This window comes from Schistocerca gregaria, chromosome 2 (assembly GCF_023897955.1).
Source record: "Schistocerca gregaria isolate iqSchGreg1 chromosome 2, iqSchGreg1.2, whole genome shotgun sequence".
Classification (NCBI taxonomy): domain Eukaryota; kingdom Metazoa; phylum Arthropoda; class Insecta; order Orthoptera; family Acrididae; genus Schistocerca; species Schistocerca gregaria.
Window position 1 is genome coordinate 439,605,679 of NC_064921.1, and position 8,641 is coordinate 439,614,319.

Genomic DNA, 8,641 nt, shown 5'->3' on the forward strand with positions numbered 1-8,641 from the left:
GATGTATATAGTTAGAATTTTAAAACATGCGATCTCAAGTATCGTCACAGAAACCTATGAACCCGTAATTACTTCAGTTAAAGGCCTTCGTAAGGATAAGAAATAATACTATTTCCCACTAATTTTAATAACGATTTTTTTAAAGAATACTACTTTGTCAGCTGCATTTGTATTTATTACTCAAATTTGTCTTACAGTACTTGTAGTGTTGGTTATCAGTTCTCTCTGAATTCTGGACGGGGGTTTCACATTGTCACGCTGTATGAAGAAAGGAAGAGTCACAAAAGAATAAGCGACTGCTATTTGCGCCATAGGGTGTTGCTAGCGAGGAATGGATTGGTGTGCTACTCTGAACATTTGAATTCGTTCTGTAACATCCCATTTACAATTTTAGAAAAACATAATTTCTCGCTAAGCTAATTAAATTTTGATATAGGTTCTTTTCTTGTTTATTAATTTGTTCGCAACATACTCTCTGTAAACTGAAAATTCATCGCTGCTCCGAAATGACTCTGTTAACTCATTCATACAGTTCACAGTGTGCCTCGCGATAAAATCTTGATCTGTATTCTTATTCGTTTCGGGTATCAGCAGCACTCTGAATTGCTCTTTTTGTGGAAGAGGCTCCTCTGCTCCATCATCTCGATCTTCACCCGTTTTGTTTTCGTTGTAAAAAATTGCTATGTTAGATGTAAAAGGTTGTAATATTAAATAGAGAAACAGGGTGATGGCTGCGATACCGCTAGCTCGCGTACTTTGCGAAAATTTGCTCACTTAAAGAGTGCGGCTGCAGCCTGAAGTGTCTTGGCTCTGGCTTAGTAGCTGGAGGCCGTGCATTTAAGAATGTAAAATGCAGCCTATCTAACCTTGGACTAATTTAAATAATTCATCGTTCATGAAAAACAATGTACAGTATTGAATTGTTGCACAAGAAAATGCTGTAGGATGTACCCTGGATAAGAGATGGATGGGACCTGGGATGGAGTTATTAAATGCCTAACTACAATTACAGGTAAAATGAACATTTATTGACTTCGATTTATTAGTGAGAACTCTTGTAAACATAATGAAACGTGACAATTGCCTGTGCCTGATATATCTCAAGTTTCATACTAGATAAACCTTAAAGCTTGCTTCTAAGTCCGCTACTGGTGATTTATGGGACGGGAATAATCAAAGGATGGGTTAACCGTACACCCTCTTAACTTCCACATGCAGTCACTGAGTTTTACACAGAGGAGAAGAGAAAAGAACAAAGGTCCTCCACCATGACCACACGTGGCTACCAAAGAGAGTATGCTCCCTCGATTTTAACACGCGAAATTACCGTTGAAATACGCACATGAAGGTCAAAACATGAACTAAAAACATATTGAATTTAAATACACTGTATGAGAAGAATATTGTGCAAGCTACGGCACTAAAAGCTCTTAAGCCAGAACACGAGCACGTGGTGGGTAACAAGCGAAGGTAAGTACCGAACACACACCAATTTCAGAAAAAGGGCGTGCGTTTGCACTAATTTACGGCACAGGTAGAAAGATACGAGAGCTGAAAACTCTTAAACGCCAGAACTAACACACTGTGGTAATGAACAAAGTTAAGTACCGAACAATGGATGCTACAGAATAAAATGGATTGAAAAATCAGTGGCAAAATCACAGTAGCATTATATAATGCACAACGCACTCGCGGTTAGAAAAATGAGAAGCTGATTGAACTGAACCGTTGCCCATTCAACTCACCTTCGCGTGTTCAAATGACTAGGTGAATCAAACAATAGGCTACAAAATCACCTAAAATTTCAAGGTATTCAAAACCCGCGATATAAAAATAAAATTAGTCACACAAACTAATAGAATATAAAGCTATAAGAGACAAGCACTAGGGCTCCAGCTAGACTGAAAACGTACGTAAATTTATACATTAACTAGACTATTGAAGAGAAACTCTACGAGCAACTTATATTGACAAGTTCCCAGTAAAGTGAAGAGCTTCCTTAACAAAACCGAAGTTTACCTTAAAACAGAAGTGACCAGACACCAGGCCTATTTTATCGTACCAATCTACACATAAGGTTCGACCATGGCAAACAGAAATCATTTTGCTACCCACCAAGCATCTACCAAAGCTGACCATATTGTCACAGTAGGAGGCTACTCTACTCCCACGATTAGACACATTGAATTTGTCACTGCACACACGCTTAGGTTCTTTTTATTATTCCAGAGGAAAAGGAAAGAAAAGGACAGGGACAGTGGAATATGGCACTGAGATATTATAAACATGAGTGTGAAACTCAGAGAAGAAGCAAAATTTAATGGACTTTGCGCAAGTGCATCTGAATCGCACAGTTCGCAGACAAGTTAAATACAAAATACGAGAAGTATGTAAACTATGACTGATAAAAACGTACTCAGCTGCTTACTCTTTTTATGCCAGAGACAATTTACTAACTGCACTGTAAACTGAGCTGTAGGAGATACTGATATGAGGTCACTTTTTTTCATGTAGAGGCACACACAGAGTCCCTTTATCACAAACAATCTCCAGGGCAAAGGCTGTGCACGGAGTGGTTTTTCCATGCAAGGGCACACCCTAGCAGTCTTTAACTCAGGCCACAAACGTAGAAACATTAAGTATTCTACAAAAACATATACAATTTTAAACAGAAAAATTAGAATCAAGAATGGGGAATCAGTACTATAATCTAAAACATTACTTACTACTAGCAGTTTACATTTTAATAATTTAACCCTGTGGCACAGATTTCAGTGTTTCATTGAAACTTTGTTTTGAAGAGCAAAACTGAATTAGACATGTGTCGTTATTTCACTTGAAGACAGATCATCACCTTCTTCATGGGTCACTAATGATAATTCAATATATTATGTAATAAAACACATGTCAGTGAGACTGCTGGATACTTACAACAAAAATAATACGCAAATGTGCCTCAGTAAAGAAAATAAGCAAAATGATACTAAGCAAACACCTCAAGGAAAACATAACATTAAATATCAAATGAGACTGAGTAAAGCATCATAGGAAAACAGTGGACAAGACACCAATAAGCATACATAATAAACACTTTCAAATACATAATGACATTCAGATAAAAAGCAAAATAAACAAAACGTGATTACCATAAGCAATGACAAATAAAGAACAATAAGCAAACAATGATTAAAAGCAACAAATCAGTACGTCAAGAATTCCGAAAATCAAATTATTTAAGAGAAAAATAATCAATTTTTAGATTTAGAATGTTGTTATCAAAAGTAACCTCATTCTATAATAACACCAAGCGTTTTCCCCACCAGTCCATAGATCGGAGCCAGATGAGGCTCTACTCAAAGGGGTGGCATGAATCTACCAGTTTACAACTGGGACAGTTTAGAACAACGGAAACGCCACGACATGGAGGCAATCCTTATTGAGGATGGGTATTTTACTAAAAAGTGCACAATGTAGTGCGTCATAGGAAAATGCCCTGCTATAACACAACAGTTTACCTTATCGAAGTCGAGCCACTTTGTTTTTACTTGCAGATCTGCGTGGCATTAGGCCACTGAGAAGGCTGACAGACTTCAGTGTTCGGAATCAGAATCCGATCAGACGTGCGTTCATTTAACTGCAGAATATTGCAAAACGCGGAGAAAAGATCTGAATGAATCATCTCAGATGAGCTCCGGATCTTAACTGAAAAGTAACTAACGAAAGCGACACTAATTACGTCCGATCGTTCATGTCCTAACAATTCGCCATCAACCTCGCTTATATTGGCCTGTAACATATAGAGAAAACGGCATTAATGATTAAAAGAGAAGGCAATGGCTTGAATTAATAACGGGCCCGAAAAAACAGACTTATTTCAATAATCTTTTCTTACACAAATATAGATGTATCTACAAGGCTTAACACAGGCTCAGCTCGAGCTCCAACGACAAAAAGGTGATAGTATAAGAAGAAGATAAAAGAACAGCGCTTTTTCCTTTTTTTCTCAGAGATTTTGCGTTCACCACTTTCACAGCTTCTAGAAGTTACGGTATATTAAACGCAATCTTTTACACACCATTACATTATCCATTATTACAATAAAAATTAGGCCAACAAAAAAGTGAAACATTTTATCGTCCCCCTGAATGCTTATAGTTATCGTATCAACAGTACACATCACAAGGTTTCAACAGCAGTTGGGGGCTGCAAATTATCTCTCAACATGTAAGTTTCATGTTACCTTTTACTAAGGAAACACAGACTGTAAGATAAGAAATAGAAAATAAGATATATGCTGACTGAACTGTTAATGAGAGTTTACAAATATAGTAATTTCTTAAAAAATGGTTCAAATGGCTCTGAGCACTATGGGACTCAACTTCTGAGGTCATCAGTCCCCTAGAACTTAGTACTACTTAAAACTAACGCCGCCGCCGTCAGTGTCAGCCAGTTGCCGTGGCATACGGAGCTCCATCGCAGTCTTTAACACTGGTAGCATGCTGCGACAGCGTGGACGTGAACCGTATGTGCAGCTGACGGACTTTGAGCGAGGGCGTATAGTGGGCATGCGGGAGGCCGGGTGGACGTACCGCCGAATTGCTCAACACGTGGGGCGTGAGGTCTCCACAGTACATCGATGTTGTCGCCAGTGGTCGGCAGAAGGTGCACGTGCCCGTCGACCTGGGACCGGACCGCAGCGACGCACGGATGCACGCCAAGACCGTGGGATCCTACGCAGTGCCGTAGGAGACCGCACCGCCACTTCCCAGCAAATTAGGGACACTGTTGCTCCTGGGGTATCGGCGAGGACCATTCGCAACCGTCTCCATGAAGCTGGGCTACGGTCCCGCACACCGTTAGGCCGTCTTCCGCTCACGCCCCAACATCGTGCAGCCCGCCTCCAGTGGTGTCGCGACAGGAGTGAATGGAGGGACGAATGGAGACGTGTCGTCTTCAGCGACGAGAGTTGCTTGTGTCTTGGTGCCAATGATGGTCGTATGCGTATTTGGCGCCGTGCAGGTGAGCGCCACAATCAGGACTGCATACGACCGAGGCACACAGGGCCAACACCCGGCATCATGGTGTGGGGAGCGATCTCCTACACTGGCCGTACACCTCTGGTGATCGTCGAGGGGACACTGAATAGTGCACGGTACATCCAAACCGTCATCGAACCCATCGTTCTACCATTCCTAGACCGGCAAGGGAACTTGCTGTTCCAACAGGACAATGCACGTCCGCATGTATCCAGTGCCACCCAACGTGCTCTAGAAGGTGTAAGTCAACTACCCTGGCCAGCAAGATCTCCGGATCTGTCCCCCATTGAGCATGTTTGGGACTGGATGAAGCGTCGTCTCACGCGGTCTGCACGTCCAGCACGAGCGCTGGTCCAACTGAGGCGCCAGGTGGAAATGGCATGGCAAGCCGTTCCACAGGACTACATCCAGCATCTCTACGATCGTCTCCATGGGAGAATAGCAGCCTGCATTGCTGCGAAAGGTGTATATACACTGTACTAGTGCCGACATTGTGCATGCTCTGTTGCCTGTGTCTATGTGCCTGTGGTTCTGTCAGTGTGATCATGTGATGTATCTGACCCCAGGAATGTGTCAATAAAGCTTCCCCTTCCTGGGACAATGAATTCACGGTGTTCTTATTTCAATTTCCAGGAGTATATATATATATATATATATATATATATATATATATATATATTACGGTTTTTTAGTAGTCTTTCATTGAAAAAGGTCTTTGCACTTTTAAAACATTGACGTCTGTAGAATTTAACAGTTTCTTGTGTGTGTGAAATCTTAAGGGACTTAACTGCGAAGGTCATCAGTCCCTAAGCTTACAGACTACTTAACCTAAATTATCCTAAGGACAAACACACACACCCATGCCCGAGGGAGGACTCGAATCTCCGCCGGGACCAGCCGCACAGTCCATGACTGCAGCGCTTTAGACAGCTCGGCTAATCCCTCGCGGCTTAACAGCTTCTTATTCTCCTGTATTTCCCTATTTCATCAGTGTCCGAAACGATGGTTCGTCGCGACGTATGTGTTGTACTCCGCACCTGCTGGCCGATGGAATTGCGAGTCGAGGAAGCGGAGTCTCGAGGACCTCAGCATTGCCCTAAATTTTCCGTTGGTCCACTTATTTGCCTTTGAGGTGGGAAGTTGGCAGTATTGTTTTTGCTAAGACAGATTTCGTTTCTCTATCGTCGTTTTCTATTAGTAATGCGCATAAAATACAGTACATATGTCCCTTGGCACGTTTTTAAATTACTGTTGCACTACACAGTTCTTAATGCCGTGGGGTAGGACTTTGCCATCCCACACTTTTAGCGTCCCGGGAATCATGTTCTTTTGTTGTGTCCGTGTTCATTACTTTGAGTGATTATTTGAAATACCGCCACACGAGCCAGAGCAGCGGCGACAATTGAAGAGTGTTGCTGCGGGAATTGTTGCTGCGCGTGGCAGTTACACACAGCCAGTAAGCCTGCTGGCTTCGTGATTACGTGCTTGCGTATTTCGCGAATGCTGGCACTTTCTGTGGGTGCAGTCCGGTTTATCCATATTTGTGCGAATGTGTGGATGTTTTAACCTTTCGGTTTATCTCACATCCTCGCAACACACCGGACCGCCGACCCACAGCGTCACTGTTTCGTGCTTCGGTAAGTGAAATTCAACGTCTTTTCACTGCGGCTACGTTGACACTGTATGTCGATGAACATTGTTCAACACAACGCTTAGTATGAGTTCGCGTTTGATTCACTGCCGCACTGATCGTTTACTATTTATGTTAACATTTTACACATTTCTCTTTCAGGAGTCTATGTTTGGTACACACCTTTTCCGTCTAGGAAGCCCGACATGCAAGTTTAAAAGCATACGAGTTGTATTTTCACTCTTTACGATAGGAGCTACACCCCTCTGGGACCCACCGGATTAAGTTTACGGCTTTCACTAATCTTATTCCTTTTACACATACATATTTATATACATTGGTTTTTAAATATTACTTATACATTTCGCTTACATGTCAGCTTTCCACACAGTGAGTGGGGTTTTTGCGAGCATAGCTCTTCATTTTGTTTGTATAAAGTTACAGGTCATTCGCGCGTTTCAGTACATAATGTTAAGACAATAATCTTTGTGCTTGTTTATTTAGTGGATACACAACTGTGCCAAGTGTACAATCTTCGTTTTAGCATTTGAGGAAACGTGATCACAGAGAGCGTGTTTATGCCTCAGGAATACGTAGTGTTTCGTATTCCAAATTTATGCCCATCAGTAAGTCACTAATAATTAGTCAAAGTTAACTAATGGATCAAACATCGTCTCACTCTGGACTAATTTTAAAATCATCTTCATATATACTTTACACGAAATTTTCCACACATGTGCGAGCAAAGTATTGCTTCAAATGAAAAATTCGAGTTTCGATGCTAGTCATTCCGTCAGGTTATACTTATTAAAAGTTTTCGAAGTGATCTACTTTGCGTGGGTGCTGCACTTACATTCTAAAATTACGTAAAAGCATAGTTTCATATTACATAGAAAACCTCTTCACGTAATTCGAAATTACGGTTCCAGTCAGTCTGGTCTTAGGCCAGACGGATTAGCACTTCTTTAAGGTACCAGATTTATCTAATCACAGAGCAACATTTAGCATTATCGATCAGTTCTCTTTGAAAAAGCTCATAAATAAATACATGAGATTTTGCGTGTAAAATATGCCTAATAAATAACATCATTCAGCCTTCAGGCAAACATTAAAGAAAGAAATAACATTATCGTGAATAGTTTGACTTTTTATAATAAAATTTTTATCTGTAGGGTTCCGATAGCGTGACGTTGTTCATACACTAGTATACTTGACATTTAACTTTTCGTTTTACGATTTGCAAATATATGCTGCTAGACATCATCTTAAATTGCGGTGACAGTAACATCCTTTGATCTTTAACTACTGAGATGATGCCAAAAGATAACTTCCAGGGGTATGTTATGTTTACTGTCCTGTGTGGATATGTGTACAGTAGCTGCCATTTACAGTTTTCCTGAAGTAGATGGTTCAAATGGTTCTGAGCACTATGCGACTTAACTTCTGAGGTCATCAGTCGCCTACAACTTAGAACTAATTAAACCTAACTAACCTAAGGACATCACACATATCCATGCCCGAGGCAGGATTCGAACCTGCGACCAGAGCGGTCTCTCGGTTCCAGACTGTAGCGCCTAGAACCGCACGGCCACTCCGGCCGGCTCCTGAAGTAGAGCTGAAGAATGTGGATGAGTGCATAGAAGTACTAATCTTCCACAGAGTATTGCTGGGTCTTACCTTGTATTTTGTCACGTCCATTTTCATAGCGTTGAGTTTTCATAGCGTCGTGTCTTGTCGCGACGATTCTTCTTTCGGCACTTGAGGCAAGGGACATAGCCACTGATTCTTCTCTCTTCTGTTGGACATTACCTCAGCTGGTATATATGGTGTATTGTGTATGAGTAAAGTGTTTATTAATTTTTCAAAAGCTTCAACGTAGTCTACCCATTAGCATATGTACATATTAATCTGTTAAAATCTCGCAGAAACCTCCGCGGAATTATATTGTGGATGGAATTTGTTTAATGCCTTTTTC